The sequence below is a fragment of the Hemiscyllium ocellatum genome, chromosome 1 (assembly GCF_020745735.1).
Source record: "Hemiscyllium ocellatum isolate sHemOce1 chromosome 1, sHemOce1.pat.X.cur, whole genome shotgun sequence".
In the NCBI taxonomy this organism is placed as follows: Eukaryota; Metazoa; Chordata; class Chondrichthyes; order Orectolobiformes; family Hemiscylliidae; genus Hemiscyllium; species Hemiscyllium ocellatum.
In genome coordinates this window covers 122,035,945-122,057,892 of record NC_083401.1, presented here as the reverse complement: position 1 = coordinate 122,057,892, position 21,948 = coordinate 122,035,945, and positions in this window count along the sequence as shown.

Below are 21,948 nucleotides of genomic sequence, written 5' to 3'. Positions count from 1 at the left end.
ATCATAAAACACTTGTATATGAAAAAATCTACTCCAAAATGTTAGAAACTTCATAGAGTGCTATAAATCAAAACCTTAGTAAAATATTAAGCTATTAATTGCAGGTCACTGCTGGAGGTGCCAACTAGGTAATTCATTTAAACTGATCATTTCTCAGTCTGAGCAGAGTTGTGCACCTGCCTCAGTGACAGGGATCTGAATAGAAGCATGCATTTGATCTCTTTCCAGTGCAAATCACATAGGATTAGATGGTAAGTGGCGTGGATTGTAACTGCTACTGCCTTGTTCATATTTCTTACTTTGTTTATACTCCGTATTATAATCTATTTTTCTAATCAACCCTATTATACACCACTGCAGCAGAAGGAACTTTAGCCCAGGCCTCCAGCTCCAGGGGTAGAACACTACCACTGTATCACAAGAAGTCTCCAAATCCTACTGCACTTGGCATTCCCAGGCACTCTCCCATCCAAGTACTAACCAGACCTGAGTCTGCTTAGCTTCCAAGATCAGACGAGATCGGGCATTTTCCGACCAATATAGCCTAAGGCATAACCTGCCTTATAATGTAGGGACTATAATAAATTTTCTAAAATGTGAAATTGTACAAAATACTGGTATTCCTTTCATACCTACATTTACATTTATAAAAGATGCTGGCTTTTTTTCTGGCACAATGAATGGAAAAAGACTACTACCGGGAGAAGGTAAATTTGATACTTTCATCACTTAGTAACAATGAAGTATCGCATATTTAGCCCTTTTAAAGGGAACCTCCCAATAATTCCATCTCCTTTTTTTTACTTCCCCTCCCCACTTCCCAGAACATCATTCTTTTTTGGAACAGAAAACACATTCCCATATTCCTGCCTGTTTTCGTCTTCTTGGAATTTTCTCTTAGCAGACTGTTATTAACTTCCCAAGCTTCCCCTTTACCAACCAAACCCGATGTTCTTCGACTCTTTTCTCGAAGTTATGCTGGAGGCTCTACTCTTTCCTCTGGACAAGTGGAAACGTGAGGCCAGCTAACCAGGGTAACTGGAAGTAGTGGAGGCTATGAGCAGTAAGAGTGTGGCGTTTTGTATCTAAGAAAAACATACTCAGCCTCATCCTCATCAGCCCGGCAGCCAAAGATGCATCTGTCCATAACAGTATTGGTAAGAGTGACCACCGCACAATCCTTGTTGTGTGGCACTTTCATGATGCTAAATGGGACAGACTTCAAACAGATGTAGCAAGTCAAGACTAGGCATCCATGAGGTGCCGTGGACCATCAGCAGCAGTGGAATTATCCTATACAACATGTAAACTCATGGCACAGTATAACCTCACTCTACTATTACCATCAAGCCAGAGGATCAACCCTGGTTCAATGAACAGTGCGTGAGGGCATGGCAGGAACCACATCAGACAGGCCTAAAATGAGGCGTCAACCAGGTGAAGCTACAAGAACAGGACTACTTGTGACTAAACAACATAAGCAGCAAGTAACAGAGCTAAGCGATCCTCCATACAATGGATCAGATCTAAGCAGTGCAGCCCTGCCATATTTAGTCATGAATGGTGATAGACAATTAAACATCTCACTGGAGGAGGCAGCTCCACAAATATCCCCATTCTTAACACTTGTGAAGCCCAGTATATCAATGCAAAAGGCTGAAAGATTCACTACAATCTGCAGCCAAAATAATTGAATGGGTGATCTATTTCAGCTTCCCCTTGGTTTCCCCAGCACCACAGACACCAGTCTTCAGCCAGTTTGATTCACTCCATGTGACATCAAGAAAAGTGTGGAGGTACTGGATGTAAGTTTGCTCGCTGAGCTGAAAGGTTCATTTTCAGACGTTTCATCACCCTACTAGGTAACATATTCAGTGAGCTTCCGGTGAAGTGTTAGTGGTATGGCTTGCTTTTTACCTAAGTACTTAGGTTTCCTTGGGTTGGTGATATCATTTCATATGGTAACGTCATTTTCTGTTTTTTTTCTCAGTGAGTGGTAAATGGGATCCAAGTAAATGTGTTTGTTGGTAAAGATCAAGTTGGAATGCCATGCTTCTAGGAATTCTCGTGCATGTCATTGTTTGGCTTGTCCTAGGATAGATGTGTTGTCCCAGTCGAAGTGGGGACAAACACTACATTGGACACAAACCCACCAACACACTAAAACAGCAGCTAATGAACTTGAAAGACCCTATACAGACAACAAGCAAAACTAATGTCATTTACAAAATATCTTGCAAGAACTGTAACAAACACTACATTGGACCAACAGGCAGAAAACTAACCACCAGGATACATGAACATCAGCCAGCCACAAAAAGACATGACCCACTCTCATTACTATTATTACATACAGATGAGAAAGGGCACCACTTCAACTGGGACAACACATCCAGCCTAGGACAAGCCAAACAGAGATGCGCAAAAATTCCTAGAAGCATGGCATTCCAAATGGAACTCTATCAACAAACACAATGGCTTGGATCACATTTACCACCCCCTGAGAAAAGAACAGGAAGTGATATCACCACAGGAAATGACACTACCAACCCTAGGAAACCTAAGCACATAAATAAAGAGCGGACCATGCTACCAGTGCTTTACCAGAGGCTCAATGATGATGTTACCTAGTGTGGTGACAGGACGTCTGAAAACGAACCTTTCAGCTCAGCAAGCAAAGTTACATCCAGAACCTCAACCTGAGCTACAAATCTTCTCAAAACTTAGTGGAGGCCTGGATACTGCAAAGGTTATGGATCCTGACAACATTCCAACAATAGTACTAAAAAGAGATTTTGTCTTGCCATAGTGAAGCCATTCCAGTACAGCTACAACACTGGCATTTATTTACCTGACAACATGAGAAATTGTGTAAGTATGCCCTGCTCATAAAGAACTTGACAAATCCAACCCCACCAATTACCGCCCATCTGTCTACACTTGATCATCAATAAACTCATGGAAGGTGTCAATGGTTCTATCCAGCAGCACCTGCTCAGCAATTACCTGCTCAGTGATGCCCAGTTTGGGTTCCATCAGGGCCACTCTGCTCTGGATCTCATTACAGCCTTGGTACAAACATAGGCACAAGAGCTGAATTCCAGGGTTGAGGTGAAGTGACAGCTCTTGGCATCAAGGTCACATTTCAGCGGGTACAGCATCAAGAAGCTCTCGCAAAACTGGAATCATTGGGAATTGGGAGAAAACTCTTTACTTGTTACAGTCATACAAGTAACAAAGGAAAATGGTTGTGGTTTTTAAGGTTAGTCCTCTCAGGTCCAGACCATCTCCTCAGGAGCTCCTCAGGGTAGTGTCCTCGGCTCAACTGTCTTCAGTTACTTCAGCAATCACTTTCCCTCCATCATAAGGTCAGAAGTGGAGATAATCGCACAATATTCAGCACTACTTGTGACCCCTCAGATACTGAAGCAAATGGGCAATATCTGAGCTTTGGTTGAAAAGTGGCAAATAACAATGACACCACAAAAATGCCACATTGTTGCCATCTGCAAACAAATAATCAAGTTGCTTCTGAAAGCACTTCCAAAATGTTGAGAATGGCACTCAAGACAGTGCATTCAGGCTCTCAGAATAAATCCTGCAAGTATAAGTCTTTCATTAAGGCTGGTCACAAGCTTAGAGTTTTCATTCTTTAAAGGCTTCCAATGTGTCAGTTCAATGAGTCCCCTTTACACTCTACACTCGTTGACCCTGGTAAATTCTTCAGGAAAGTCATGCTTTGGTTGTTAAAAACTATTATGAATTAACAATGAAAAGCTTCTTTGAATTGATACAATCCTGGACTTGACTGCCAAGTATATATTTCAGTCTGGTTGGGATCAGTCATTTATTTTAAGTAGACAATTTGTGAGATCTAAGGGACTTGGAGAGAATAAAGCCACAAGATTCCACAATTTTGACTAAACTTTACAATGCAACATTTCAGCAGCAATACAATCTTTGATATATGTACAATTTATTTCTAACATCCCAAATTAACATCTCATAAATATTAACAATGAACTGAAATTGAATACGTCACAGTACACATCAAGCATGATCAAGGTAAATCCTGGAGATTTCTCACCAATTACCCAAAAGGGGGGGATGAGGAAAGGTGGGAAGTAGACTCACCCCTCTCACTTGCAAGTCTCTGGGGTTAAACCCATATCAATTTGATCTTTTGTGTTTCTCAAACAACATAACCTTTCAGAGTTTGAACTCCTCAGCTATACATGAACCCTCTTCATCTCTAGTGGTTAAAATCTGTCTCAAATATACAAGAACAAAACAAGTTGAACTCCTCAAAGTTTTCATGGTTCTTTCTTCCCAAAGAATCTAACATTGCAACCTCACTTTTCTAGAATTTACTGGGAAATCTTCCAACACTCAGTCTCCAGAATGAAACACAGAAGCACATCATTACACAACCTACCCCATAAGGACATTTCTTTTTGCCATTGTTTTCAATTAAAATACAAGGATCCAAAAGTAGAGCATTTGAGATTTTAATTTTGGGCTAATATCTAAATTACAGCTTTGAAAACAAACCTGTTAATGCATGTCGCTTGTCTGATCTCCAGTGCCCTCGGGACCAAGATCTTGCTGGATTTTGGATTTTCCCAGGTTTTGGATTACACACTAGTGGAACAGGCAGTGCATTGTCCAAAGAATAGAAACAGCTGTGGGTAGGAAGGGTGACAACTCTTAAAGCAGAGAAATGCTGCAAAGGACAAGTTGATAAACTAGAAGATCACACTCTGACAGAAAAAAAGCAATGGACTTCAGTGTTTGTGTGATAAATGACGTAATGAGTTATATTTGTGAACTTATATAACCATTGTGAAGTTTAGGGTCGATGAGATATCCTGCATTCCCACTCTGTTTATATCTAGGCAGTCTATTAAATTTGCTTTCGAGGGTGATTCATACAAACTCCCTTCCAAGCCACTCACCATCCCAAGTTGGAAACAGATACCTTCAACATTGTTGGATCAACATCTTGGAGTTTCATCCAGACAGCACATGGACTGCAGTGGTCCAAGGAGGCAGCTCACCACCACCTTCTCAAGGGCAACTGGGGATGGGCAATAAATGCTGGGCCCAGCCAGCAATGTCCACATTCATAAGTAAATATTGAAAAAGCTGGTGTGCAGTGGGACTGAATGAATCATTGAACAATGGCATCTATGAATGGCATCTGAACTCCCAAGAGAAAAATGTCTGGTTTTCAGAAAATTCAATTTTTTTGGACAGCTAGATTCTGGATAATGTACGTGTATTTTCTTCAAGTTTGTAATAAAACTAAATGTCAGCCCAAATATAGTCTGTAACATCATTCAATTCAATCACTCTCTTCCACAATCATACCTGATAAGCAAAAGCAATGTATCTCAGGAAATCAACCAGAGTGATATATAATTATATAGTCAAATTGATGTCAATTACTCTACTGCACAATATCAAAACAAGCTCTGCAGCCTAGTTATTATAATTTTACGCCCAAATATGTTTTAAAACTATTTCTACCCTTCTTTTTGAAAACCTAATACTTAAGACAGCGGCTTTGGAGATGCTATAACATCTAAATATCATATTAATTTCACAGTTAATTGCCTCTTTGAGTGTTTGAATTACTTGTCAACTTAACGTGAGTTCCACACTCACCTGCAAATGTATCTGGGTGAAAGCCAGAATTGAGCAGGATTACATCACATTCTCAAACTCCACTTTCCCATCCATTCCTTTGCTGACAGCTTTCACTGCAGCAGGGGAGCTACTTATGATGAGGAAGTAATCATTGCTGCAATGGGGGTATGGGAAGTGTATCAAAACTCTCTCTTGTGCTCACATTTAAAAAAAAACTGCTTCTAAAGACAACCCTGCATTCTCTACAAATTAGCATTTGTAATTTTCTAAAGACACTCCCAGTCATATGCTCAGAGCATGATAAACCAGTCCAAAATACACTTCCAACAGGAACCAGATGAAAATTCTTTATGCAATTTGACAATTGTATGGTCAAAAGCATAAGGCAAAGTTAATGGACATTCTATGAAGACAGTGTAGTATACTTCTGAATGACCATGTCATCCTTTAATATTTGTGTTCAGTTCTGATCATTTAAACATATGAAGAATATTATTATTATATTATTGACCACAAGCCAGAATTATGGTCTCAAATATCAAGATTTGAGGTACAGGAAAACTTAAAGAAATTCTTTGGGAAAGAAAAGGAAAAGTTAAGGGAACTGAAGTTTTGAGATGAACAACATTGATTTCAATATTCTATCTGAGTATGTTCTTCTTACTAGTATATTTGATTTTGCATGTATCAACACTACATTCAGGTAATGGGATTGATTGCTGTTTTTGTATTAGGAGAAAGAAAGAGTCTCCTCTAGCACTTCTGCTGCATCCAGGACCCTAAACGTACACAAAAACCTTTCTATCATTTTCAGCTTCCAAGACAATATTTTTCAGTTTCGTATTTCCTGACTTTATTGATACAAGTAAACTCACCATCTTTCTGATTGCTTCATGCATGGCTATTTCCAGATTTCAAATCAACCCCTCACCCCACATATTAACCATGTCAAAATTAAGGCCTCAGTTTCCTACTCAAACACATTCTTCCTCCCAATCTCAAGCTCATCATCTTCCTCAGTCTTCCTTTTCTGCTACAATGTTATGGAGTTTTAAATCTCAGCTTGATATCACTTAAGGAGTGCAGGAGTGCAGATGCTGGATGGCCAGAGTCAAACAGTGTGGCACTGGAAAAGCACAGCAGGTCAGAAAGCATCCGAGGAGCAGGAGAATTGACGTTTCGGACATAAGCCCTTATGTCCGGAATGTCTACTATCCTGCTCCCCAGATGTTGCCTGACCCGCTGTGCTTTTCCAGTGCCACACTTTTTGACATCACTTATATAACTTCATAATATACTCTTGAACATCTGTGGTATCACAATGCCTTCCACCTTGCTCTCTCTAGGTTTGCGTATTTGTATCAGATTTAAAAAGTACATCTAGATTACGTTATCCAGACGAAATTCATTGGCAACCATTAGGATTTAGACTTCAGATTGCAATGATCATAAACTAGCTTGATTGTGGGACATTGTGGGATTAAATTTAAGACTTCAGAACTTTCGTTTAGTGGTATTTTACCTGCATATGTTGGGACCAAACAGGCTTTGAAACAAGTAGATATCTTTAATCAACCTGTTGTCAAATATAAGACATGTTCCAATACACCTCTGGAGCAGACAGTTCTTGAACCTAAGTGTCCTAGCTCAGAGATGAGGTCACTACCACTGTGCCATTAGAGCCCTCTGGCAACAATTACTGTAACAACAACTAGTTTGTTATGAACCTGATAATTGTTAGTGGCTGCATCACATGTTACATTGGACTCACAGATCTATGGTACCCACAAAGAGTTTGTTTGATTACTGAATATAAATAAAAATGAGTTGCTGTACTCAGCTATATATAGCAATAAAACAAATTCAATCTCATTTACTTTCTCCAAACCAGATGATCAGTTGGAGTTTCAGTTGAAAATTACTTCAATATAATCTTGCTGAACAATGGCAAAAAAAAATCAGCCAATATATTTGGTTCTGATTCCTATTCAGAGATGGACAGAATTAGAGACAAGGCATCTGAGGAACAATGAGAGAAACATGGGGTGTTTACATTAGAACAGAGAAGCATAACAAACAATATGATGAATGTACAAAATTATGAAGGATTTTGATGAAGGTAAATAAGGAAATCTATGTTTAATTGCTCAGTGAGTCAATAACTAAAGGAATAATTTAAGAACACTCCATAATGAAGAAAACTACTGTAGTTATTTTACACACTTATAAGGGTATGGAATTTAATGCCAAAAACAATGGTAATAGTTTGTAAAGGATAGAGGATAAATATTTGAAAAGTATAATTTTGAAAAGTGTAAGGAATGGGACTGGATGGCTAGCTTCTTTAGAGATTTCTGATAAAAATGCAACAGGCTAAAAGGACGTGAGTTCACATACATCTTCATCACCCTATGTATGGGCATGGGGTTCAGTCTTCCCTTCCCGCAGCTACTTCTGTCACTGCCTTGAAATGGAGTGGGAACAAACAGAAAAAGCAGGTAAGGTGTGGGTACATCTAGCCAATTAATGGATTTTTAAAAATGAATGAATATCTTGCAATATTTACCAGGATGCTGCCAGGAATGGAGGGTTTGAGTTATAAGGAGGCTGAATTAGCTGGAACTTTTTTCGCTGGAGTGTAGGAGGTTGAGAGGTGACCTTGTAGAAGTTTATAAAATAATGAGAGGTTTAGATAAGATGCATGACAGGTGTCTTTTCCCTACAGTGGGGGATTTCAAGACGAGGGGGCACAAGGTGAGAAGAGAAACGTTTATAAAGGACTGGAGAGGTGATTTTTTTATACAGAGAGTGGTTCACGTGTAGAATGAACTTCTAGAGAAAGTGGTGGATGCTGCTACAGTTACAACATTTAACAAACATTTAGATACATACATGAGTAGAAAAGGATTGGAGGGATGTGGGTAAAATGCAGACAGGTTGGACTAATGTCGTTTATGGTTGGCATGGACTGGTTGGACCGAAGGGTCTGTTTCCGTGCTGAATGACTCTATGACTCTCTAACAATCTTTAGTATAAGCTGTGCAGACAGTTAAAAATTCAGAATAAATGCCTCAAGTAACAATGATGAGAAGACAAATCACACAGCTCTTCCATGCATTTCAAAGTGAATGTTACAAAAGCTAAAATAACAGATAAAATACATTACTGCCTTTATTGTACAATCTGAACTTTGCTATTGATTTAAAAAATAATTTTGATTTCTGCTATGACAAGCAATTGCACTTAGTCATCAGACACTTTTTATTACACTATAAATATTATGATTCATGATATATGTTACCTGTTTGATCCATATACCAATAACTATTAATCAAATAATTCTGCAAGTTGTTTTGCACAGGCTACTTACCCTTCATCTTTTCTCCCACTGGTAAACTTGAATGATTTACATCCATCTACTGTACCTTTGACATGTCATGCCTGTGTAGTTACGATCTGATCATGTTTTTGAAATAAATGGCTTTGTAAACATTAATCTGACAGTAAATGGATGTCACGAATCTAAAACAATTGATGCTACAAATCACCTGACTATACAATCAATTTATTGGTGGATTACAGAGAGACATGCCAGAAAAGTAAAAACTCTCATCCAGGAGTTAACAGTGTTTCAATGAAAAGTCGTTATGAGAAGGTAAACTAGGCTTGGGCTGGCAATAGGTCATGAACTGCAGATGAGAGTAGGGCTGTTCTGGAATGCCAATGTCTTACTTGGAGGTACATGATTTAGCTTTTTGCACAGGATTTTGCACTCGATTACAAAATGACAAGTGGCCTAGAGAGAGATGATGCCTTGAATCATCTAGAGAAAGAAAAACTCACCAGAAAGAGAAACGCTTCAAAACAGCAAATGGTCTATTATAGAGAGAACTCAATAGTTCAATATGACATGTGCAGAAGTAGAAGCCAGGAATCTTCTTTTGTTCCCAAAATCCATCGATCTGCTAAGTCCATCTATGCACGAAAATAACTATTCATCTCTAGAAGCCTTCACAGCCACAGAACTCAACTTCAATTATTAACGTATGAGCTTCAGCAACAAGGAACTCAAATAACAATATACCCAGTAAGCCATCAGGACTTTGTTCTCTTGAGAATGCTTCTATTTTATCTATCCTTGTTTTAATCTTGGTGTTTGTAATTTTTAGTTCATAGCTTTATTCCTTTATTCTTAAGAAATCTTTGGTAACAGCTGTTAATTAAGTAATCTTTAACATACCAGAGGAAGTGATGGAGGCTGGGAGGAATACAGCTGGATGGGTACATAAATAGAAAGGATTTAGAGGGATATGGGGCAAATGCTGGTAAATGGAACTAGATCAGTTTAGGATATCTGGTCCTGGTCATAGACATAGACATCGAAGATAGAAGCGGGGGAGGCCATTCAGCCCTTTGAGCCTGCTCTGCCATTCATCATGAACTTGGCTGATTGCACAACTCAATAGCTTAATCCTGCTTTCTCCCCATAACCTTTGCTCCCATTCACACTAAGTAACATACCAAGCCGCCTCTTGAATGCAGAGTCGAGAGTGTGGCGCTGGAAAAGCACAGCAGGTCAGGCAGCATCCAAGGGGCAGGAGAATCAATGTTTCAGGCATAAGCCCTTCATCAGGAATGAGATTCTTGAATACACTCAATGGTCAGCATGGACGAGTTGAACTGAAGGGTCTGTGTCCACGTTGTATAATTCTATGGTTAAAAGAAAGCTTGACTGATGGTCTACTTTAACTTGAATGTTTACAAATTAAAAAGGGGGTCCTTAACAAGATACATTAATTCAGTTTACTGACCATGATGTGAATATGCCTGGTAATCGTGACAGAGATTTCAAGATCTGCAAAATAGTTGTTAGCTCATAACAGCCATAGCAGAATCCTGTTGTTCAAGCATTGCAGCTAGACTTGCCTTCATAAATAATTCTCAGAAATTATAGTTTGTTTTATGCTTTTGAAATCTATGTTCATGGTATGATTATGAGCACATTGAAGGAAATGTCATTACAGTTATAGAACTATATGAGAAAGGTTTCCCTCACAATTCAATTTGTAGGTTAATTTTCAAATAGGCAGCTAGCTGCAGGACTACACACTTTACACAGCATTTCTTATACTGTTGATTCTCCCCTCTTTTAATGGTACCCAGCAGGGTAGAGGGCCAAAGGAATAGGAAATGATAGCTGAGAAATTAGAAGTGAGATTGATGGGAAGATGGGAAACACAGTGGCAGATGAAAATGCGCACAACTAATCATATTGTACTGAATTTGAGAGGAACTTATAGACATCATATATACTTCAATCATCTTAGTAGACACAACAGTCAATATATCCAACTCATGCAGCTAAATTAAATGAAGCCAATAGAATTCTGAACAGTATAACCAATACATTTTCTTACTTTCCAAAGTTGACTACAATCCAAAAGTACATCACTGGCTATTAAGCACTTTGTGACGTTCCAAGGGCATGAAAAGGTGATGTATAATTGTAAATCTTTCCTTTTACATCAGAATATAAATCCAAAGAAACACTGCAATGTATAGAAGATGCATTGCAGCAACTCACTAAGGCACCGTCTAAAGCATCTTCCAACCCTATTATTCCTATCACCTAGAAGAACAAGGGCAGCAAACACTTAAGAAATCACCACCTGCAGGTTTCCCTCGAAGTCATACACCAACCCATTTCTTCACTGACTCTGGGTCAGCTTCAATACATTCCTTTCTGCATAGCAACGTGGGTATATCGAAACCTTCTGGATTGCAGTAGTTCAAGAAGATGGCCCACGATTACTTTCACAAGGACAATTTGTGAATTTGCTGGAATCCATTACTAAGGAAGTGTCAGTAGGATATTTAGGAAACCACAATGTGATTACGCAGAGTCAGCATAGTCTTTCGAAAGGCAGACCATGTTTAACAAATTTATTAGGGTTTTACAAAAAAAAAGTGACAAACAAGGCAAATAAAGGGGAACTGTAGATGTAGTGAATTTTGATTTCCAAAAGACACTTGACATGGTACCACATCAAAGGTTATGAATTCACAAGATAAGAGCACATGGTGTATCTTACATGTGTGGACTGATTGCCAAAGAAGACTAGTTGCCAACAGGAAAAGCAAAGAGTTGGGATTACGGGTCTTTTGAGTTGGGAAGCTGTAGTTTATGGAGTATGACAGGGATCAAGGTTGGGTCCCAACTACTTACAATCTAGTTAAATGATTAGGATGAAAAGACTGAACGCATGATAATTAGATTTACTGATGGCACCAAGATGGGTAGAAAAGTAAATAGTCAAACGGAGGCTCAGAATGTCTGAAAGGATATAGATTAAGTGAGTCAGCAAACAATTTGACATATGGACTTTAATGTGAAAAAACATGAACCTGTCCACTTTGGCAAGAATAGAAAGCAGAAAACAGCATAAATAAAGATTGCAGAACGAGTGGTACAGAGGAATCTGGGTGTCCTGATACATAAATCACAACAAGTTCTTATGCAGGTCACAAACGTTAAGAAAAGCAATTAGACATGGGTGTTTATTTCAAATGGAATGGGATACAAAACTAGGGAGTTTTACTGCCAGCATACAGGCCTTTGGGGAGACCACATCTGGAGCACGGTGGACAATTTTGTCAACTTATTTGAATAAAGCTGTAACTGTATTTGAAGCAGTTCAGTGAAGGTTCACTCATCTCATTCCTGAGATGAAAGGTGTACCTCATGAAGAAAGGTTGAAAAGCTTCACCTTATACACATCACAGTTTAGCAAAATGAGAGCTGATCTTATTAAAATTCTAGAGGGATACTGAGGGGAATGTTAGGGTCCACAGCCAACAGATCAGATCTAGCTTCTGCAGTCCTGTCACAGATAGTTGTGAATAATAGTGGAAGCTAATCATAACTCCTTGACACTCAATGGCATCAGCATCGCTACAAGTCCAACTATCAACATCCAGAAGGTTACCATTAACCAGAAACTGAACTGATCTCACCATGTAAATATTGTGGCTATAAGAGCAGGTCAGTGGCTAGGAATCCTGAGGGAGTAATTCATTAAAATCTGATTGAAGATTTGTAGCTCGGGTATCCGTTGTTGTGGTTCTGCTCGCCGAGCTGGAAGTTTTTGCTGCAAACGTTTCGTTCCCTGGCTAGGGAACATCATCAGTGCGGTGGGAGCCTCGTGTGAAGCGCTGCTTTGATGTTTCTTCCGGTATTTATATTGGTTTGTTCTTGCCGCTTCCGGGTGTCAGTTTCAGCTGCAGTGATTTGTATCTGGGGTCCAGGTCGATGTGTCTGTTGATGGATGTTCTTGCCGTTTCCGGGTGTCAGTTTCAGCTGTAGCAACATGAATTTGACTGGGAAAACACCACTATCATAGGACAAGCCAGACAGAGAACAGCCAGAGAATTCCTAGAAGCATGGCATTCATCCCCAAACTCCATCAATAGACACATTGACCTGGACACCATATACAAACCACTACAGCTGAAACTGACACCCGGAAACGGCAAGAACATCCATCAACAGACACATCGACCTGGACCCCAGATACAAATCACTGCAGCTGAAACTGACACCCGGAAGCGGCAAGAACAAACCAATATAAATACCGGAAGAAACATCAAAGCAGCGCTTCACACAAGGCTCCCACCGCACTGATGATGTTCCCTAGCCAGGGAACGAAACGTTTGCAGCAAAAACTTCCAGCTCGGCGAGCAGAACCACAACAACGGAGTAATTCATCTAATTCCCCAAAGCTTGTCCACCATCCACTAGACACAAGTGAGGAATGTAAGTGAATATTCCCCACTTGTTTGGATGAGTGCAGCTCTAACACACAAGGAGCTTGACACCATCCAGGGCAAAGCAGCCTGCTCGACGTTATTACATCCACAAACATTCAATTTTTGCACCACTGACACTCAGTAGCAGCAGTGTATACCATCTATAACAACTCACTAAGGCACCTTAGGTAGCATCTTCCAAATCTACAAGCATTCCGAAGGAAAAGGGCAGCACATACATGGGAACACCATCACCTGCAGGTTCCCCTCCAAGCCACTCACCATTCTGACTTGGAAATATATTGCCTTCAGTGTCATGGGGACAAACCTGGAATTCTCTCCTTAATAGCATTGTAGGTCAACCAACAGCACATGGACAGCAGCGGTCCAAGAAGGCAGCTCACCATCACCTTCTCAAGGACAACTGGGGATGGGCAATACATGCTGGCCCAGGCAGCGATACCCGCATCCCATGAAGTTAAAAAAAAATGTTTTTAATCCTCTTACTGGAAAGCTAGAAATAAGGGACAGAATTTGAGAATAAGATGCCTCCCTTTTAAGAAGGAACTTTTTTCTCTCAAGGGTCATTAATATTTGGAATTCCCTTCCTCATAAAACAACGGAGGCTTGTTTGAATTTATTGAAAACAGAATTAGATACATATTTGATAGACAAGCGAGTCAAAAGTTTTGGGGCAGAGAAAATAGTTGAGTTAAGAGCACAACCAGATTGGACATGATCATATTACATAACAGAGCAGACTCAATGGATCAAATGGCCTCACCCTGTTCTTGTTCATATGATCAAAGTAGACAATGTACTAACTGCAATCCACCTTATCCAGTTGTGGCCACATTCCAGTCTCAGTAGAGGCATTGCAGTGAAGAGACAAGAGTCTGATTCCTACTGTCACATGTGAGTTATGGGGAAAGACTGGAAACCAGTTTTGAACGTTACACGCTGAGATTGAGGAGAGGACTGATCTTACAAAGACATAAAAGAAAATTACGGGAGTAATAGTAGCTTATTAGTATCCTGTCAACTACAGGGAATAAAGTACGTACCATACTTCAATGGCAAAAATAAGAACATTTGGTTAATCTTTCCTAATTTTTTTTTCCTTTTTACACTGTTTCGTTTCATGCTGTAAAATCATAAATTAAGATACACAAATTATTAGCTCCTAACTTCATTGGACCGTCTTCAACCTCAATGAGCTGACTATCCTCAAACTAATATCAATCACCTATGAATCCCACAACAAGAATACAAAAAATAATTTAAAGAATGGAATATGACAGCAAAAGTGGGAAACATCTGCTGTAGAGGAAAGACCAAAAGGAAAAACACTAAAACATAATGAAGATGAGGAAAGGATAATGTCCAACTAACAATTCACTAGTTATAGATGGCAAATTCCCTAACTAAACAGTGGAAAACCAAAGGGCATTTAAATTTTAACCATTCATACAGCTATTGGATAAAATATTTAAGTATACTCAAACAGTACTGTTAAAACTTCCCAGGGTGACAAGACAAATTATTTTTAAAAGGGTGTCCAAATAATCTCTTATGGTTCTTGTGCCACTGTCCTAGTTTTGTTTCATTCAGTGGAAGTGGAATTATGTTTGGCCATGTATTTTGCTGTTGAACAACGAATGCCTACTCTGTGGTCAGAACCTGAGAAGTTGACTCCTAGATAATAGGTCTTTGTTTGGCTGCCACAAAGACAACATTTGCAGTCAACCTGACATAAGATTCAGAACAAAGATAACATGTCTATTGTAACACAACTGGCAAGAAAGTTGAATATTTGGTGTTGCAGATTCCATTTTATAGTAAACAGACCACGTCTTAAAAATCTGCCAACAAAAGTTTTCATGAACAAGTCTAAATAAGGTTAAATACTCCAACCAATGACTCGTACCAATTGGACTTGTGAAGGCAGTTCTTTGTACTTTATGGCAGCTTCAACATTTTTGTATATTAGTGTATTAGAAGTCACCATATTAGGAACTATTCTAACTTTCTCCTTAAGATGGCCCTGTAAAGAGATAATGCAATATGCTGAGTCATGAAAGTAATCACACAGAAAGCAGATTTGCTGTCTTATAGATGGATGGTTGATGGATGGACAAAAACACGAGTCTTCCCTTTATATTGTCAGTACCAATTGAGTCTGTCAGGGGACAATCATTGTTTGCTTTACTAAACTATTCAGTATTGAAAGTAACCAAAACCATGTACTCTAGGTATTTGTCTATGGTGAACAAAAGTGAGACTATTTAATGGAAAGTTAGAACTTAGAGTGCTAATCACCTGACAAATTAGTTCACTTAGCAATGTGAGATCATGCACTTGTTTCCTAATGTTGCACACATTTTTTTGTGATTATAATTTCTTCCAATATTGAATGACACACAAGATCCTCATTCCTGGCTCGTAAGCAATGGTTACAGGCTTTGGTCATTCTGGAAGTGCCATGCCGTCGTGATGATACTCCTTGTCCGGGATGATCAAACTTTGGACATAATAAAAAGCAAAATACATGAAAGAAAAAGGAACAGAAGCTGGTGATGATAACTTTAGATGGAAAGGTGGAACAGGGTTTGAATGGAGCATAAAACACCACAATGAACTGACTGGACCAAACAGCTTGTTATTGTGCTATAATTCCACAAAATCGCATCATATTTTGAAGTGCTGGAGAAATGGAGGTATAGTTAGTACGTTTGCAGATGACACCAAAATTGTGGTGTAGTGGACAGCAAAGGAGATTACCTCCGAGTCCAACTGGACCTTGATCAGATGGGCCAATGGCCAAAGAATGGCAGATGGTGTTTAATTTACATAAATGTGAGGTGCTGCACTTTGATAAGGCAAATCAGGGCAGGTAAGGTCCTTGGCAGTGTTGCTGAACAAAGAGACCTTAGAGTGCTGGTTCATAGTTCCTTGAAAGTGCCAGGTAGACAGGATAGTGAAGAAGGCTTTTGGTATGCTTGCCTTTATTGGTCAGTGTTATTCAGTATAGGAGTTGAGGTCATATTGCTGTAGAGGATATTGGTTAGGCCACTTTGGAATACCGTGTGCAATTCTGGTCTCCCTCTCTAGGAACGATGTTGTGATACTTCAAGGGGTACAGGAATAATTCACAAGGATGTTGCCAGGGTTGGAAGCATCAGACTATAGGGAGAGGCTGAAAATAATGGGACTATTTTCCCTGGAGTGTTGGAGGCTGAGAGGTGACCTTATAGAGATTTACAAAATCATGAGGGGCATGGGTAGGATGAATAGACAATGTCTTTTCTCTGGGGTGGGAGAGTGCAAAATTAGAGGGCAAAGGTTTAAGGTGAGAGAGGCAAGATTTAAAAGGGACCTAAGGGGCAACTTTTTCACACAAGAGTGGTGTGTGTATGGAATGAGCTGCCAGAGAAGTGGTGGAGGCTGATACAATTGCAACATTTAAGAAGCAGCTATATGGATATATGAATAGGAAGGATTTAGAGGGATGTAGGCCAAGTTTGGTAAATGGGACTAGATTAGGTTGGGATATCTTGTCAGTATGGATATGTTGGACTGAAGGGTCTGTTTCCGTTCTGTACATCTCTATGACTCAAAGGTTTTGATACAGTGAATAGGGAAAGTCTTTTTTTCGTTGATAGCTCAGTAATAATATTTCAGACAGAGGGTTCTTCCACAAGACATGTGTTGCTACAGGGACTGGATGATATGGATAGCATTGTATCTTTTAGGTAAAATTGATACATATTTAAAGTAGAAGGGCACCAGGGCTTTGGTTGGAGAACAACAGTGGCATATTAGTTTGGGATTGAGTTAGTGAAGAGTATGCCTAAATGTCTGTTTACAGGTATCTGTATGGATACATGTATAGGAAGAGGTTAGCAGGATATGGGCCAAATAGGACTTTTTTTTTGGCATGGATGATTCGGACTGAAGGGTCTGTTTGTGTGCTGTATATCTCTATGACACTATGACTTCCTGCCATCACCTTCTCAGGGCCTGTTCTCTCTGTATACAGCTCAGATCAGAATACTCCTTAATCAGCTCAGTAAGTATAGCCTCAAAAACACTCAACAGCTCAAAATCACTCAATTATTTTGACTGACAATGGAGACTCAGTATTCCTTCAATACCAGCAGATAGCAGTTAAAGTACAAACAACAGGATACACTATCATTTTCCTCTTAGCATAATTCAACACCATCTCCCAATTTGTGACATTTATCACAGGAAGAACTAAAAGCAGCAACATAATGGGAAACACTTCAAGTCACATACCACCCTAACTTGAATTTACATCCTTCACTCTGCCAGATTAGAATGTAAATCCCAACCAAGCACATAGAGAATGTACTATCACCACAAGGGCAACAACAGTTAAAGCTGAAGACTCACTGCTAACTTGTTGAAGAAAACAACGACAGGGCCATAAACATTGCCTTGGCCTTCACCCACATCCGAACAACAAGTAAAAGCAATCTGCCTTTCTGTAATTGCCTCCTCACTTAGTGTTTATTTTTCTGATGGTTGACAGGTTCACAGTTTTGTAATTACCTTTTCACTGTTCCCCACATTCTGTAATCTCCTTCTCCTTATTGAGCCTGTAATGTCTATGACATCCCCCCTCTCTCTCTGTGTCTCCATTTATCACTATTGTATTTTTCTGAATTAGGTTTTCTAATTATCCAACATTTTATTCATTTTCTTTAATGCCATTGATCTCTCCAACTCCATCTGGATTTAGACTTCCAAATTTTTGCTCATATTCAACCCGCTTCAGAAGTATCTTTCACGTCAGCTATAATTCATGAAATTAGTTTAAAAGAGGCAGACTATCAAAACAAATCGAGGTTTGAAACAGAATGCTGGTTCCCTCCCTGAGCATCTGACTAGTGTCAAGATAAATGAAAATACACACCTCTGTTCTCCAGAACTATAATCAATTCATTTCTTTAAGTGTATGGTCAACATAGCTACCTTTGGGGTCTGGAACCAGATCACAGAAATTTATTTGAGCCTTCAACTTTACATTCTGCATGGCTTCTTGGTTCAAGATTCATGAATTTTATTACTCTCAATGTTTTAAGTTCCCTTCCCAGGTTGGATACCTAGTTACCTAGAATGTTTTTCCTGTGAGAAGCAACAGAGGTAATCTTTCCATGCCGTAAAGTATTTCCTGCCTTCCTAAGTAAGGCAGCTATTAGGATTTTTTGTGTCAAATTTAATCTTAACATTATTTGGACAAATACTTGAGAACTCCAGGGTCCCGAAGCAAAGATGTTTTTACCTCTACAACCTCTTGGTTTGGTTCACTATATCACGAAAACAAATTGTAAATGGAAAAATGAGAAAAGGCTGGCGCCAGAAATTAAAGTAACTAAAATTAAATCAATGCAAGAAAGAACATTGTGACATGCCAAGCAAAACATAAAATTACAAACCAGAGGGCATATGTTTACAAGAAACCTGATAGGCCATTCATTATTTTCCCCCAAGTCCCCACTGACATTCCAAGAGTAGGTATGCCCAACCCAGAACTGGAACAACAAAGAACAAAGAGCTTCTACTATACAGATCCCCTGAAGAAAGAATTATTTGTTATAAATCCTGAGACAAAACAATGATTGGACTTAAAGAGTTAATAAATTTGAACAGGAAGGAGCTTCAGAACACAATAAAAATAGAATTTGTCTCTGACCTTGACGTCAAATCCAAAAAAAATCTCAAGGGTTACTGAACTCCAAGTGATTAGATCTTGATATTTTTTGGAATAGCAGTTCTAAAACATTTACTCATGCTTATAGCAGTTAATACAGTTTGTAACCAAATATATTTTCATCTCCTTATTTAAAGCATTCATCAACATTCTGCTTGCTCCTTTCAATAGGAATGTTGGCTTTGCACCTAATAAAAAAATCCTGAGTCAACAGAAAAGGTTTCACCTGCACTTCTATTCCCTTATGCTAACACTCCTAACCTTACAATGGTATTGACATCATATTAAATAATGTATATTTAAAAACCTGTAGCAATTTCATCCTTGAAACAACAATCTAAAGAAAAGATTATTATTTTAAAATGATTATAAAAAATGATTATCCTATAGTAAAGACAAAGAGTCCCTGCTGAATTGTGTGTGGATACATCCAACAAACTGCTTGTACTCTGACCTGTGTGCTCAGTCTTTTCTTGTAATGTAGGCTGACAGAATCTATGCAGATTTTATAATGTGCTGTCATGACACAAATTGACATAACCTTCCATTTTTTAAAGGAACAAAGTACAATGTAGAAAGAACCAAATCCTCATATTTGGGAAACATACTGGATGTGAGAATACAATAAAGGATTATCAAATAGAAAGGCAATTGTTCTGAAAACAACTAAGCAAGATAGACACATAAAGGAATCTGTTACTTCATTAGATATTATTTTCTGTAAAACAAATGTATCAATAAGATCACAGCTAGCATTCAGCAAGTACAAAGTGAGAGTTTGGGGAAAATACAATTGTCTCTGAAGTGATTTTTTTGCATACACATTTGTTCTTAATTGTCAAAAATACTAGCACCAGTATCTAACAGTATCTAACAGTATCTAACATCAGTGCTTTGGTGTTTGCAAAAAGGCAAGTTCATTCATCAGATTCAACTGCTAGGATTTGGATCTATTTCTCCTATTTGAAAAGATAATTTTTACCTACTGTGACTCAGCTGTTCCCACAAAAGGTCTCCATAACAGAGGAAGTTCATATTCACCCTTGTTACAGCTACCAACCATTTGTGGTTGGGCTTAAATGCTGCCACCAATCCTTCATGTCCATCACCTTACTCAACAGCCCTGTTACCTTCAGCAGTAAAGCCAAATGTGGAGGAGACGCTGTTGAACTGGGGTGGACAAGGTTAAAAATCACACAACACCAGGTTGTTTATTTGGAAGCATTAGCTTTTGGAGCACTGCTCCTTCATCAGGTGGTTGTAGAGAATAAGATCATAAGACACATGCAAACACACACTCACATGCATTCACACTCACACGCACACACTCGTCTCTCTCTCTCTTTCATGCATGCACACACACATATATATATATATAAGTCTATGGGGTGAATTTGCATTTGCAGAATTATATTTGTAGATACATTCAATTTTACTTAAAAAATGCACAATCTGCAGGCAGTTATTCCATGCAATATTGTACAAGTTCCAATTTGGAAATAGAACTAGTCTGACTCAAGATTGGGATACAGACAGACTCTAACCTCACACCTTTAATACATTGTCTGAGATGAGATGTCACTTTTTGTTATAAAACCTTAAGTTATCTTGAGAAGATGACTTAAAAGAAGTTCTGGATTTACATCTTAATAAAGTGAAACATTCTAAAAGATGAAAGACTTAACAACAATCCAGGTTTATTCAATATATTTTTCAGTTGCATGACACTGTAATCTTTTGCTATAAATTCTGTGTCTTATAATGATTTGGAGATGCTGGTGTTGGACTCGGCTATATAAAGTTAAAAATCACACGACACCAGGTTATAGTCCAACAAGTTTAATTGGAAACAGTAGCTTTCAGAGTGCTGCTCCTTCATCAGGTGGTTGTGGAGTACACAATTGTAAGACACAGAATTTATAGCAAATTCTGCTATAAATTCCTGTGTCTTACAATTGTGTATTTCACAACCACCTGATGAAGGAGCAGTGCTCTGAAAGCTAGTGCTTCCAATTAAACAAGCTGGACGGTAACCTGGTGTTATGTGATTTTTAATGAAAACAGAAATTACTGGAGAATTTCAGCAGGACTGGCAGCATTTGTGGACAGAAAGCAGAGTTCAGGTTTCAACTCCAATAACATGTTTCTAGTTCTGAAGAAGAGTCACTGGATCTGAAACAGAAGCTTGATTTCTCAGCACTGTCAGACTTGCTGAGTCTCTCCAGCAATTTCTGTGTTTGTGTCAGCTTTCCATCATTGTAATTCTTTGTTTTGTTGGAGTAGCCCTGTTACCTTGTTAACTTTGATAAGGATTCTTTGTTGAGGATAAGGAAAAGAAAATGCTTCTTTCTTCTCTTTACTGAAATCTATCCTGCAGTTTTACATTCCTGAAGAAGGGCTTATGCCCGAAACGTCGAATCTCCTGCTCCTTGGATGCTGCCTGACTGCTGCACTTTTCCAGCAACACATTTTCAGCTCTGATCTCCAGCATCTGCAGACCTCACTGTCTCCTTGCAGTTTTACAAAGCCTTCTCACCTATTTAATAAAGCAACAAAACCTTATACCACCAGGTCTTGTTTTAGGCCTGAACTATGAAGTAGGTTTACTCAGCAATCAATGAACAGGAACATAAATAATGAAATAAAATACAGTTAACATTAGAATGCACCAAGTCCTCAAAAAAATCATGTGTTGACAAAGGATTTTTGAATGTTCCAGCTTTGAAACATTCCAAATCAAATTACCAGAGTTTGTG